General features: G+C 38.6%; 1 long non-coding RNA gene across 1 annotated transcript; it reads left to right on the top strand.

Annotated features, from left to right (window-relative positions):
* Positions 1-12385: 12385 nt before the first annotated feature.
* LOC141919781 (uncharacterized) lies at positions 12386-14005 on the top strand. The gene is made up of 2 exons (XR_012622103.1): positions 12386-12463; positions 13904-14005. It is a non-coding gene; the product is annotated as an uncharacterized LOC141919781 (long non-coding RNA).
* Positions 14006-14266: the final 261 nt, after the last annotated feature.

Here is a 14266-nt window from a genome sequence, read left to right as displayed (position 1 = left end):
TTCCACTGCAGGGTAGTTTATGAGAGGAAGCAAAGATCGCTGTAGTCTATAGAAATGACACTGACAGTCTGGTAAATATAACAGGAGTTTCATCAGAAAAATTGAGCTACATGGTGACAAATGTCATCAGCTCCTATGCCCTGTGGCACTAAAATGTTCAGAGGCTCCCTTTCCCATCCTGCTCAGTTTGCTCTTCCTCAGCTCTTGTAAACAGAAGTCATTACATTTAACAATCTGGCATACCTGCTTTTTTAGCAAATGCTTTCTACATGTTGACTTCAGAGATGTTTGCATTGCTGAAAATTGGCAAAAGCAAATGGAAAGTCTAATATAATATTTTCTTAAATGTTTACGAATGTAGTTTTCCTGTAAGATTCAATGTTTCACTGAATTGTTATATAACAATACTTAAATGCAGTCATTTCGTGTTAGGCAGAATGAACGTAATGTGAAGTTACATCAAAAGGCAAAACACACTACCATGAAACAAAACCCTTGTGACTCCTGTGTTTCTTAGGAAATCATGGTTGGCAGAAACTTAATTTCTTCCAAGTTTTATTACAAAGTCAAAAGCCAAACCTAAAAATACCAAGTAAACCTACAGTTCCACATACCTTAAGGTCCACTTCCACGTCTCAGTGTCTTTTAAGAGCGTTAGGCCAAGTTCCAACAGGGATTCACTCTCTGCTAGAACTCCAGTCCCCTCAAGAGCATTAGGCTTAGTGCCAGCATTCATTTACTCTTGTAACAGCTTAAATTAACTTCTGTTACGTTCAATCTAAACCCTTTCTTACTATTTTCGATAGAGTTGAGAGATGGATTCATCCAGTCTGAGGGCCACCTATCATGCTCGCCTGTCTTTCCAGACTTCAAATGCTACATAAAGTGGATTGGGGAAGGTGACGCCCAGCCATCTGTGAATTGAGGGAGGGGCTGGCAAGCCACCTTTTATATACATGGCCTCATTTCACAAGAAATGGCATGGGGGTGGTCTGACTTATTTACCGTATGTACATTTGACAGTAAGCTCCAACCAAAAGTAAGATTTTAGTAGGGTAGGCGCTGTGCTAACAATATTTCCGATACTTTTCTGGAGGAGCTGAACAGACAAGCTAATCAAAAGACAGGAAATACCACTGCTCAGTTTTGTAGGTGAAGAACTGGACCATAAATTAAATTCTGCCCAAAGTCAGACAGAAGACTGAAACACGTGGTCTCACAAAGCCAGGCTGCCTTTAGCCCCTTCAAAATTACATTGGTCCTCTTAAGAATATCACTTGTATTTTACTTTTAATGGGTGTGAGAGCAATCTGTCTGCCTATGATTACAAGGAAAATGAAGCAGATAAGAATGTAAGCACAAGGAAGACAAGTTTTGTTAAAAGTGATAAAATGAAATAATCCTACCGCACTTTGAAAACTATGGGGTAATTGGATAAAACTGGACAGTTGTTAAAGTTGGCTGGCTGCTACCTTCATCTCTACCCAGAGTCTCAGAGGTCCTGTACCAGGGTTGTTTATGGTGAAGGTTGGGAGTTGACTTCAGGGATTTCCAAAGCTGCTTCATATGCTAGAGAGACTATTATTCATAGAATCATAGAATAGTTTGGGTTGGAAGGGACCTTTAAAGGTCATGTAGTCCAACCCCCCTGCAATGAGCAGGGACATCTCCAACTAGATCAGGTTGCTCAGAGCCGCATCCAACCTGATCTTGAATGTTTCCATAATTTCTACTCATCCCTCCTCCACAGGAAAAAACCAAACAAATGAGAGACCAGTTTCAAGGAAGCTGAAATACCTTCCTCTGATGAAGAAGCCTTAAGATGACAATGTGCTTCTAGTTTACAGAAAGTCCAGTTATTTTATAGGCTTTGGAGATGATGGAAATGGATCTAATTACCAGACAGTGAACATTCATCCACTAGTAAGACTGAAAATAAATGTGAACATTCTGTGGCTAGATAACACCGTTCAGCTCATAAATAAGAGTTCACAGCAATCTTTGCATTTAGGAGCTAGGCCATAAATATAGCTTATCATTAAATATTTTCAACTTGCTAAAGTTACTTGAAAGCTTATCATGGTAGAGTCCGTTTAAAAGGAAAAGAATTAAAATTTGTCTAAGATATGTGTCCCCAAATACCTCTCGGAGCATTAATTTATATTGACCTTTCTAACATGCTAATTGTCTTCCCACACTGTTCCTATGTAGTTAGCTGAAAAACACCTTGCTGGCATATGTAACAAGTTCCCTCAAACTTCAGAATAATTACTTGTTTAAGTCAAGTTGAAAAATCAGGACAAAAAGTTGAAAGCTCGTTGTGGCTCTCCAAGCTAGGCTGTAGGTCTCAATTCTGTGATGAGTTACATATATTATGCCTAATTTTAAGCATTTTGAAAAGTTCAGTGGTCTGAAGCAAGACTACTACTGCATAAAATTAACTGTGTACATAAATCTTTGAAGACTGGGGTTTTTCTTGCTGTCAGATAAGCGCTGTGTTTCAACTGCTGTTTTATCTTTTAATGCAGATATCCCATGGCACTTTTGCAACAATGATAGAGGTCCCCTGAAAACATTTTAAGTAATGAAATTACAGTCTGTGCTTTAGTGGTTAATATTTTCCTCATTGTTCCAGCTGAATAAGTTATACTTCATTTTTCTTCCCTTCCAAACATTCCTCTGCAGTGTTGCTAGCACTGATTAAAAAGGTAGACCCATGTCATAAGCAAAATCCTATAATTTGGACTTTTTACCTGTATCTTTATATACATACATATATGTATGCACATTTATATATGTATTTTCCCTATAATATATTAATCGTAGGATTTCCTGAAATTTTATTGCTAGTGCTTCCCATGTAAACATCATATGTTATTGTGGGGACCTTACTGTATTTCAGGAAGCATTTCTTTTCTTTCATTCTCTGAAATCAGTGTGAGCATTGCCATCAATTTTAATTATACCAGTATTTCACCCTAAGTTTTATAGGAAGAGTTGGCAGCAATAACTGTGGTTAAGATTGCCTAACACTTTCCACTGTATAAATTCTGTACTTAAAAAGAGAGAGGGATAGAAATTGTACATAAGGGTATAATAAAACAAGTCAAGATTAGCAAAGTTAATTTTATCTGTGTTACTTGAAAAACCAGAAGGATTTATTAGGGACTCAGACTCTATATTTTTAAATGCAATGTGACTTATATAATTTTAAATAATTATTGTTATGTAGTTCAAAAAGTACAATAAAGATGGCAAAGACATTACTTCACAGTATTACTAAAGAAACAATTATAGAATTATCAGTATTTTGACCTGTAAAATAGTTTTAAAATATATGTTTTCTGGAAATGTTGAAGTAGAAGCAGCATCGTATAGCTTCTTTCTTATAACTTTTCCCAGACCACTGTCTAAAGCTACTATTAATAACACTTTGTAGTACTACTGTGATTTATTAATGAAAGTTATCTTAAAATATAACAACTTTAATAATGCTGAAGATGGTGAAGTGTATATAATTATTTCTTTGAAAAAGAAAGGAATTATAAAACTCTAAATTACTGTTTTCTGTAATGTATTCCATTATGTTAAGTAGTGTTTACTTCTTTTGCTCAGGATACTATTTATGATCTGTGATTGCACCTATTTTTGTATAAGCAGGGGAAGGCATGATTATTTTCCACGTATGTGTGTTTAGTTGTTTAGTAACTAAAGTTAGTATAGGGCCTGATCTAAGCTAATAGTGCGAGTGTGTGGTATACCTTCACTATAACAGGTTCTGCGATCCTTTCATAAAAAAGTTGAAAGTCCTAATACAAAGTTCATTGTGGTCAGCAGATTCTGTTTCCATTTGATGTCTACATTTGGCTCTTGGAGAGCTGAAAAATAGCTGTCCTATTTGTGTAAATATTGTGGGCAGCCTTGGTATATTTGCTAGTGAGGGGTTCCTTAGTCTGTAGCTACATCAAAAGGGAGTCTTGGAGCCATTCACAAAGGCACAGTAATAACGGCACTAATAAAAATCCCTGAATTAACTGGACAAAGCTGCTCTTTGGGGAATGGTCAGCACTTGGCACCATTCAGGCAGGAGCTGTTGACTGACACACCCAGAGAGGATTTCCAGTCCATTATAGGACCCTCTTATACAAAAGGGAAGGGTCTTGAGGGAATTTGAGGGAGTTGGCACTCTGCAATATCTGCATGTGTCCAAGGAGGCATAAGCTATACCAAGAGCAAAAAATCAAGATACACAGACTAGCTCCTGTTCACAAGGCTTAGGGAGTCTCCTATTCATATGGTGTTCACACTGTTTATGGGTCTCATGTTCCTGCAGCTTAGCCTCTCTGTATCTGGTCTGTAATGGAGAGATTTAGTTGGAGAAGCTCAGAGCACAGCCAGGACACCTGTATGGTGCTGGTTCTGGTCCTTGAGCTCTCTCTCTTTTACGTAGCACAAAAGATCTACCCCTACAATATTAGTCAGGATCCACAGCAAATCATCTGTAACAATTTCTGTGGAGACTAAACCACGTGTAACAGAGGTTTGCACAGAATGGGAAGGGTACATAAGACATGGCTAAGATTCATCTGACTGAAAATAAATGTCTACATATAGGTACCTGCACCTGAATTAATCGCCTTATGCTCTCATTATATACAATGGGGAGAAGTATGCATCTCTGTGTCATAATTTGTCTCATCCTAAAATAAATGTCTAAAGTGGCTCAGATGAATTTCAACCGAAGAAATACCCATTTCAGTCTTTTTGGCTGTAAGGGGAACTGAGATGATTTTAGTTCAGCTGTAAATACCTACACTGTAACTGCTTTTATTTACTGCCTATGGTTGCTGCAGAGATTCTTGAAAAGGAACTATTGCAGATCTGGATATCAAACTTGCTGGACACATATGCTGTCAGAGTTTGCAACAAAGGATAAAAGGTAGTCAGACACAGTTTGATTATGGGGTGCCACCCTGATGACGGGTGGAAGCACAGATGCGTTCCTTCAAGGTACAGCTGAGGAAAGAATGTCTTACTGCTGTTGCAGGGAAGTTGTAATACCCTTCCTACCTAAGTACTAACTCGTTTCTAGGCTTATGAACATCTGTATTTGGGAACACTGGAATTTATGTCTCTTTTGTGTCTTGACTTGCATGAAAAATATACATATCCTTTGGCAGTTCAGACATCACTCCTATCATCTGCTGCAGAGAGAGGTCGGAGAGAGCTCACAAAGGTAGATGGTCCAGTGTTCCAGAGGCTACCTGCCTACTTGCCTGTGGTAGTTGAAGGCACTTAGGAGTCCTAGGTTTACCGTGCTAGGCTGCCCCTAAGCTTAGCTGGGTGGGGCTATATGAGTAGGGAGAGGCCGACTGATGAAAGCAAGCTGTTTATTGTTCTCCACAGCAGCAAGAGAGACTGCCATTTTGACTCAGAGGACCTCAGGTCAGTCTGGAGCCTCCCACTCAATAAACCCTGAGAAGTTCCAGGAAGCTGTGACAGCACTGGAGGACTGAGGACCAGCAGAGCCTATAGGTAACCTGCTGGAAACTGGGGACCATCCATGGTGTGACCTTACCCCTAATCTGCCCATGACAGCTGTCATCCTGGCATCCAAAAGAGCCCACTACTCTTACCAGACCTGGATGGGCGAAGGGGAGGCCAGGTTTGAGGAATAAGTATTGCGTTATTATATTGAATAAATTGTAGGTTAGTGGTTGTTGTTACAGATCTTGTTGTTACAGACAAGTAGGATCTAAATGACTTAATGCCCATGCAATGTGTCAGTTCTCCTCCTTTTCGTCTACTCTGCTCCTTAATCTCTTGTTATATAATCTCTCATTTATTATAAGTCATATTGTGTGTATTCAGCAACTAGATTTACTTGCTGATCACCAGAAACTCAACTGCCACTGGTAGTTGGGGAGGTAGCAGAGTCCCTGCAGGCAGAGCAACGGGGGACTCCACTGCTCTGAAGGGTTAGGGTACCTCATCAAGAACTAGGTATTACAGCATCTGTGGAGGGTTACTAGAGGTTGATTGCCTTCTTTTGGTACCATGAAGCACAGTAGGCTGAAATGACTTGTCTAAGATCTTAAAGCAAGGCAGTGACAGAGCTGGAAATAATCCCTGAAGGCAAAGGCTATTTGTAACATATTTTCTGCAAATATTGCATTATTTGGATGGTTTCTAGTTGATTATTGCAAATTTTAAAAAAATAAAGTTTCTGCATTACCAAACTTTTGGGATCCCCATTTGATTTTAAATCCAAGGATGTCTGTGTCTGTCTTACGTTGCACCACTCATCCACTGTCTTACATCCACCTTAGATGTAATTTTTAAATTTTCCAGGCTGTAACTCTTAATTTGTTGTAACTTACATTCTGAAGAGACAGGACAGACAGTCCAATAACAAGAAGATGTAAGAAAGCAATGGCTAAAGCATGGTGGGAATGTCTGCCATTAACTTTATGCCTTATTTAGTGCACCTTATTCTAGTTCCTTTGTGTCTAAATGACACAAGTTAAAACTCCCTTATATTCCTTAAGACTCTGAGACAACCTCTAAGATTTTAATCTGCTTGAAGTCACTGGCTTCAGTCCAGAACTTACTATTTGTACTTCTGCGTACACTTGATGGCCTAAAATTTCACCTGCCTTACCTTTGTCCCTTAGCCTTTGAAATAGCTTAGTCAGAAAAAATAGTGAATGTCCTGCACAAGTGGTTTTAGATTCCATGAAGTTATTCTCCTTTCTGCAAAAAAGTGTGCCATCCTTAGTCATGATCTGAATCATGTTTTTACCCCAAAGTAGCAAAACCCCAGATCATTACATAGTAGCATTAAAAAAAATGACTAGATTGCAATTGCCTCTTAAGGATTATGTTAAACTTTTTAATTAGCATTTCCTTTGGTAACTTACTTTTTTCAAAGCTGTAAACTCATTCATTAGCCAGCATACCACATATCTGGCTAATTTGGATGCCCACATGTAATTCTGGATATCATGCAGACAAGCCAAAGTTTCTAACACTTCTCAAATATTAGATGGTCTTCAAAACTCAGAAGAAAGGTTACTGCTGTCTAGATATTTAACAAAATAGTTTTTAAGATACTTAGGTATGATAGATACATTCACATTTCCTCCATCTACCTTCTCAAGTAATTCAGGAACTAGCCCAAGTAAGCATTGAATCATTTCCAGATATTTCACATATCTTTGAAAACTCATTTAGGACAGGGGAGACAGTAGAGGACTGAAAAAGGGAAACATAATAGCTTTTAGAAGAAGAGATAGAAAAGAACCCAAGTCAGCTAGGGAGCCTGACTAACATCCACCCTTGCTTTCTGGAACAGATTATTAAATAAGCAGTTTCTAAAGGCCTAGAACATGTTAAGGTGATAAAAGCTTCCTGACATGCCTCTGTCAAGAACATATCATGTCAAACCAAACTAATTTTCTTCTTCACTATCTTGCCTAGTAGATACAGATCAAGCAGGAAGAATTACTTACATAGATTTAGTAAGGCTTCTGACTCTGTTCCCTATTGTTATATCTAAGTATATATATATGTATAGAAGTAACTAAAGAAGCACAGCCTAGATGAAATCACTGGAAAGTAAGGATGGATGAGGGCAACTCATCAAAAAACACTGTGTTGGAAAAGTGGTTATTGGTGGCTTACACTCAATTTGAGATGGCATTTCATGTAGACTTTAGGAATATTGGGACAGTTCTCTTCAATGTGATGGGATGAGCGACTAGACTCTTCAAAATTTATGTCAAGCTGGAAAAAGTTGGAAATACACTGGAAAAAGGGATCAGAATGGTAAAATCCTCTCAAGTTGTAGACATGGCTTATAATCAACAAGTGCAGTAAATGCAGGTTTCTTACACTGACAAAGGAGGAATCAATTGCGTGAAAGCAAGACAGACAAAAAAAAAACCAACCACAGATGGGACATCAAGACTGCAAAGACGACTGCATAGATCTGAAGAAACTTACAAGCTAAATGAGATCCATAAATGCGATCATGTAACCTAAAGCCAGTTCTCATGTATGATATGTACTGTCAGGGAGATAGAAAGATTGAATACTCCACTACAAATGATAGAACAGCTCAGGTTGGAGGGGACCTTGAAAGATCATCTGGTCCAACCTCTTGTAGGAAAGGAAGCCTAGATGAGATGCTTTCCAGAGGCCTGAACTAGTTTACTGTACCCAGTTTGGGACATTAGTTTAGTCTAGACAGTGGAAATACAGGAGGGAAGTGCTGACATCTTCCAGTATGGAAAAGAGTTTTCTAAGAAGAAATATTGATCAGTTGTTCTTCAGTGGCTATTTAGGGAAAAGCAAGGAGAATCAGCTTAATTTCCAGGTTAGAAAAATCCTTTTCATTATGAATATAGGGAAGCAGTGGAACAAGCTATATTGAAGGGCTGCAGAATACCCTTCACGGGAAATTTTTTTCTGGACAAATGAAGTAACTGTCTCTTGGGACTGTTCTTTACATATTTCATTATGCCCCAGTGCTGTAGTTTGAGAAAGTGATCTCTTGAGATCTCTCCAACCCTAAATTTCTGTGATTCTATGAAATCTGTACATAGATGTGCAGATTATACAAAATGGATCTTTAAAGATTTCTTCCCCTAAGCAAATGGAATGGGAAAATTCTAGATGATAGAGTCTAGCCCTTAGTTTAATTTCTTATATTAAATCTTGAAATATGAAGATTATAATACTCATTATTTTTTTGTTGCTACAGTTGGGGTTTTTTAATCTCAAGCTTTCTATCTAAATGGCATAAATAAAAAGTTTCTCCCCCTAGATGTGGTGTAAGTAATTCAAGGAAATCCATAAGCAGAAGTGATACAGCTTGGTTCAGGTAATAGAGTTCTGGGCCAAAGGACAAGGATACCATTATTCGTACTTTATATTTCCACTGGTTTCTCTCAGTCCTTTAATGTGTCATTAAAGTAATTTTCTCTGCCTTCTCCTATGAATCCTGCAGTTATAATATCAATACTGTGCAATACACAACATGGTTGTCGTATAGGTAATAATATTATGTGTTAGGTTTATGGATACAAAATAAGGGTGTACTGTCAGCCACATCTTTTGTTCTAGCAAATCAGAAAAATGGTAAGATGTTTACTCGCAAAAGGTATCTTGCCTAGTTTCTTCATACTTGATATTACCTTGGCAGTTATGAAAGTAGAAATTACTGTTCTTATTTTACACAAAAACAGAGATTCTGCAAGAGAAAATTTAATGTAATTTGAAACACTTTGTAGTCTTCAGAATTGGCCACATTTTCCCTGCCACCCAAATTATTTTAAATTTTGCAAAGCTGTTAGCATTATTTTCTCAGCTTACCCAAATTTTTTTTTCACAAGACATATCATCTATGATGAATCACAACATCTTTTATTAATATAAGAGCATTAAAGCTGTCAGGTATAATTTGCAGCTTTTTGTCCTTTAGATTCAGCACTCTTTTCTGAAAAGAAGCTAATTTAATAACTAGGGAATCTAAGTTACAATCAAATTTATTATATTTACCAGACTTGAATTTGAGATGAGATACCATTAAAATGTACTTGAAGAGGAAAGAGCAGAACTGCTGGTGGGCATTGAAATAGCAGCCTGAAAAGTGTGACGATGATAAGAGAAGGAGGAAGAGGAATTCTGTTTGTCTGTATCTTTTACATGTTGTGCAAGCTGAGATGAAGGAGAACCTCAACCCAAAGCTTCAGTTGAGGGGGGTGTCATCTTTTTAAATTTTCCTGTGACTTACAGTATGCCTTTATAACATAGCACTGCAATTCTGCCTACAAATCTCTAAATTAACGTTAAGAGAAGTAGATGCTGTTGTTGCATATATGAGCACTTGCCACTGTACACTGCATAGCAGATGTAATCCCATGAGTTTTGCATCCACAGAATTTCGGCTGAATTCTGGATGAGGTTTGTGCTTGGAAGGCACATGGTTTTCATGTCAATAAAAGGCCTGTTCAAAAACATACAAACCAAAAAACAACAAAAAGCAGTCTTTTCCTGTTGCTGATATTAGTCTCCTCTGAGTCTCAGTCCCCCAACCTTCTTAACCCAGTATGTGACACAGATCATATTTTATTTACAGATATATGTTATTTTGTGAGCACATTAGTTGCATTTGTACTGTGGAGGTTTTCAATTCCCAAAGGTGCTGCCAGCTTTTGTTTACACTGTTTGAGTTGAAGCAGAGTCTTTTGTTTTTCCCAAGGACTTCTACCAACTTTCACATATTTAAAATCTGAAGTTGTGGTTCTCTTTGATTCATTGTCTGTTAAAGAATGTTGGCTGTACTAAAAATGGCAAAGGGGTTAAACAAGAATAAAAAAGCAGTATTCCAGAGAACCAAGATATAAATATTCCTTTCCTGAAGGTACGTTGCCACCTAGCAAACACTAAGACTAATGGTCATGGAAATAGAAATAAGAAAATTAAAATTTTTTTTCAAATTCAAGCCTGTGAAATTTTGCTTGATTTTGAAAAGCTTAATTGAAGAAAGAGCTCAAGGTTTGACCATTCCTACTGAGCTCTTTGCACAAAGGGGATTCTCTCTGTATAGATGTGGCACATCATCGGCCGGACAAAGTAAGTCAACTGTTCACCTGGCTGTGCTGTAGCTCTAACCCTCTGTAGCTGAGAATGTTCACATCAGGAAGGGAAGGAGGAGGATAATACATTAACTCCTTCTGGCATTTCAGAAGACGTGTATGCTACAATGGAGAGCCTTTGGTGCTGAAGGTAGCTTTGACAAAGAGGTTATGGCACAGGGGCTGTAGCTGGTACGAAGATACAGGGTCTCGCTCTCGAATGTCATATTCTTTTAGTCTCTGTTTTGTACACATAGTTCTTTGAGGAATCTCATCATTTGAAGATGACAAATTCGATAAGAAAAATGGAAGAGGATCAGATCGTTACACCAGAATAACTAAATGAACTTTTAGTAGAAGGATAGGAACAAGATGAAATGTTGTAATATATTGCAATGTCACTGGGTATTATTCCTAAGGGCAAAATACTAGAATTTCTGCTCTAAATGCTCAGCGATTAAGAGCTTGAGGACTCCATACATGGATGAGTATTTCTTGCTCCAGTTATCAAACAGCCACACCAAAGCATGACTAAGGTGAAAGGCAAGGCTGCAGTGGAATGTGGAGCTGGTGAGATAGCTCCATACTGAGTGCAGAACTGGAGATGAAATCAAAGATGACTGAATTGAGTTGATTGCACCTTCCTGAAAAGGTAAAGAAGCAGAGAAGGCTAAGAACCTTTCAATAATTGTAAGAAATCAGAGGGAAAACCCAAAACCCAGATGACAAGATGTGAAAACAGCTCACATGACATTGCAATCTCATAGCTTATGCTGTCAGCAAAAAGAGGTTGGATGAATTTCTGCAGACTCAACAGTAATTGTCATGCGGCAGCATTTAGTACTATTGAAATGCTGGAACTGATGGAAACCAACTAGGCTGTAGTGACTGGGAACAGATGTCCTCTGAAGAGCATGAGACAGCATTCTGCAATGTGAGAGAAATCCTTGCCTGTCAGTCTAAACTGATGGTTTGTTTTGTAGACTGGGACATGTATCTCTCATGAGATAGGAATTCTAGCTTTTCCCTTCTTTTGTGTCAGTAGATACCCAGTTTGGTCCTCAGTGAAGCTGGAACAGTCTTTTTTGTAAATGAATCCTAATGGATATTAATTTTCAGCAGTTACATATGTTCTAAATGTCAGCATTAGGACAAGCATATATTCAAGGAGTGCAAGGTCAGGAACAGTTCATCTCCAGCTCAGTGTGGATCCATGTTTTGTCATGATCTAGGCATAACTGACCTTGAGTTGAGCTGTTTATATTCCCCCTTGGAGTAAGACTGGATAAGCTCATGCAGTTCTATATCATTGAGCAGTTGCAACTGGAGCCAGTTGTGTGAAGCTTACCTCAGGAGGTTTGAGGTTGCTGCCTAGTATTTGCCCAGTGGACAGAAGTAGGATTTGAATTTGAAGGGTAGCTGAAGTCCTGAGGGTCAAAGCACACACATTCAGTCCTAGTCAGAAAGAGTCCCTGAACACACAATAGCTGCAAGTTTTATGCCCATGCTGCCCATCTAAAGTGAGGGGGGAGGAGGCAGACTGCTCTGTGTTTAATAGGGAAAGGAGTAAAGACTCCGATCTCTGTGCTTAAATGCTGTTCAAAAGTTGCAAAAAAAAGTCATTTTACAACCTTCTACTAAGGACTACTCTTGAAAGGAATGATTAGTAAGATCAGGCTAGAAGGCCAGTTACAGGCAGAATTTAATATTGAACTGAAGTTCTTTGTCTCATGGTTTATATTCTATACAGGCTTGCTGCTGTCTTGTGGCCTGCACCAGCTTTTCTTCTGAGTTAGCTTAAGACGAACCATGTGAATAAAAAGGTACCATGGCTTCTTGGCAGCTCACGTCTGTTATCCATAACCTGGCAGGACTAACCTGGTGACTACCCAAATACTCCAAAGCAAAGATCATAGCTGTAGATCCTATGAAATAGGAAACCTTTAGTGATTTCTGTATCCTATGAAATAGGAAACCTTTAGTGATTTAGACTTGGTTGACATAATTTTCAGAAGGGCTAAGGAGGTATGAAGTGATATAAAGCAAGTATTTTAAATTTTCACATGGGAAAAAAATGCCACAGATTAATGAAAGTGTAATCACTACAGAAAGATGAGGCCAGGAATTTAAAACAGCAGGAGCTTAAAATCAGTCACTGAAATCCTTATCCTTACTTAGGACATAAGTAAGTAAATAGCTAAAGACATTGAAAAGTCACAACAACCCCATGCAAGGCTACAGGCCTGGGGAAGAGTGGCTGGAAAGCTGCCTGTGGGAAAAGGACCTGGGGGTGTTGGGTGACACTGGCTGAATATGAGCCAGCAGTGTGCCCAGGTGGCCAAGAAGGACAATAAAGTCCTGGCTTGTGTCAGAAATAGTGTGGCCAGCAGGATTAGGGAAGGACATGTCCCCCTGTACTTGGCACTGGTGAGGCCGCACCTCAAATAGTGTTCAGTTTTGAGCCCCTCACTACAAGAAGGATATTGAGGGGCTGGAGTGCATCCAAAGAAGGGCAACGAAGCTCATGAAGTTTAGAGCACAAGTCTTGTGAGGAGCCCCTGAGGTAGGTGGGGTTGTTTAGCCTGGAGAAAAGAAGGCTCAGGGGAGACCTCATTGCTCCTGAAAGGAGGTTGTAGCGAGGTGGGTGTCGGTCTCTTCTCCCAAGTAGCAAGTGATAGAACAAAAGGAAATGGCCTCAAGTTGTGCCAGGGGAAGTTTAAATTGGATATTAGGAAAAACTTCTTCACCGGAAAGGTTGTCAAGCATTAGAACAGGCTGCCCCGGGAAGTGGTTGAATCACCATCCCTGGAGGTATTTAAAAGACGTGTAGATGTGGTGCTTAGGGACATGATTTAGTGGTGATCTTGGCAGTGCTAGGTTAACAGTTGGACCTGATGATCTTAAAGGTCTTTCTTTTCCAACCTAAAGGGTTTTGTGATTCTATGAAGAGATCTTAATGGACCTAATTTTCTGTATGTACTTTCTGAAGTTCACGTACTGAGCACTCATATGAGTCATCTTCAGAGGCCTTGAATGTAATTGCCCCAAAAGAGACACCAAAGAGCAGTTCTGAGAATCTTTGCCTTTCAGTCTTAATTTAAGCTTGTTTTTTTGAATGTTTGCCCTTGGCCTTATAAAATGTGTAATTTCAAATCATTTCAGTAATGGAAGTTATTTGATTCTACTGGTCTCTCCTATTACCAGTATACTGTTATTTTTCAAGTGTAGCATTTGCGTCTTACAGATTTATTTTTACCTTTCAGAAATGCTAAGAAAAAAGCTTCATTCTCACTGTTAATAGACAACTCTAATGCCTCAACTTTTAAACAGCTTTGGAATGCAATAAATTTGAAATATTTGATAGACTCTGTGTTATATAGACTCTGCTTACACCCAAGGGAAATTGCAAATATAATAATAGCTACAAGATTCACTCTTGTCTGAATACTGTACAAAGATGTTTAAAATGACTAGACAAAAAATTATGAAAGCAGCATATGACTCAAATTATAAATAAAATATGGGGACTACTGGACCAAAATCTGCATGCGGGAAAAACTTAGTGACAGTCAAATCTACAGAGAGGATTATTTAAGAACATTTACTAAGAACTCAGTCCTCACGCT

This window comes from Strix aluco, chromosome 2 (assembly GCF_031877795.1).
Source record: "Strix aluco isolate bStrAlu1 chromosome 2, bStrAlu1.hap1, whole genome shotgun sequence".
Classification (NCBI taxonomy): domain Eukaryota; kingdom Metazoa; phylum Chordata; class Aves; order Strigiformes; family Strigidae; genus Strix; species Strix aluco.
Note: the sequence above shows the minus strand (reverse complement) of the source record. Positions and strands in the feature narration are given on the sequence as shown.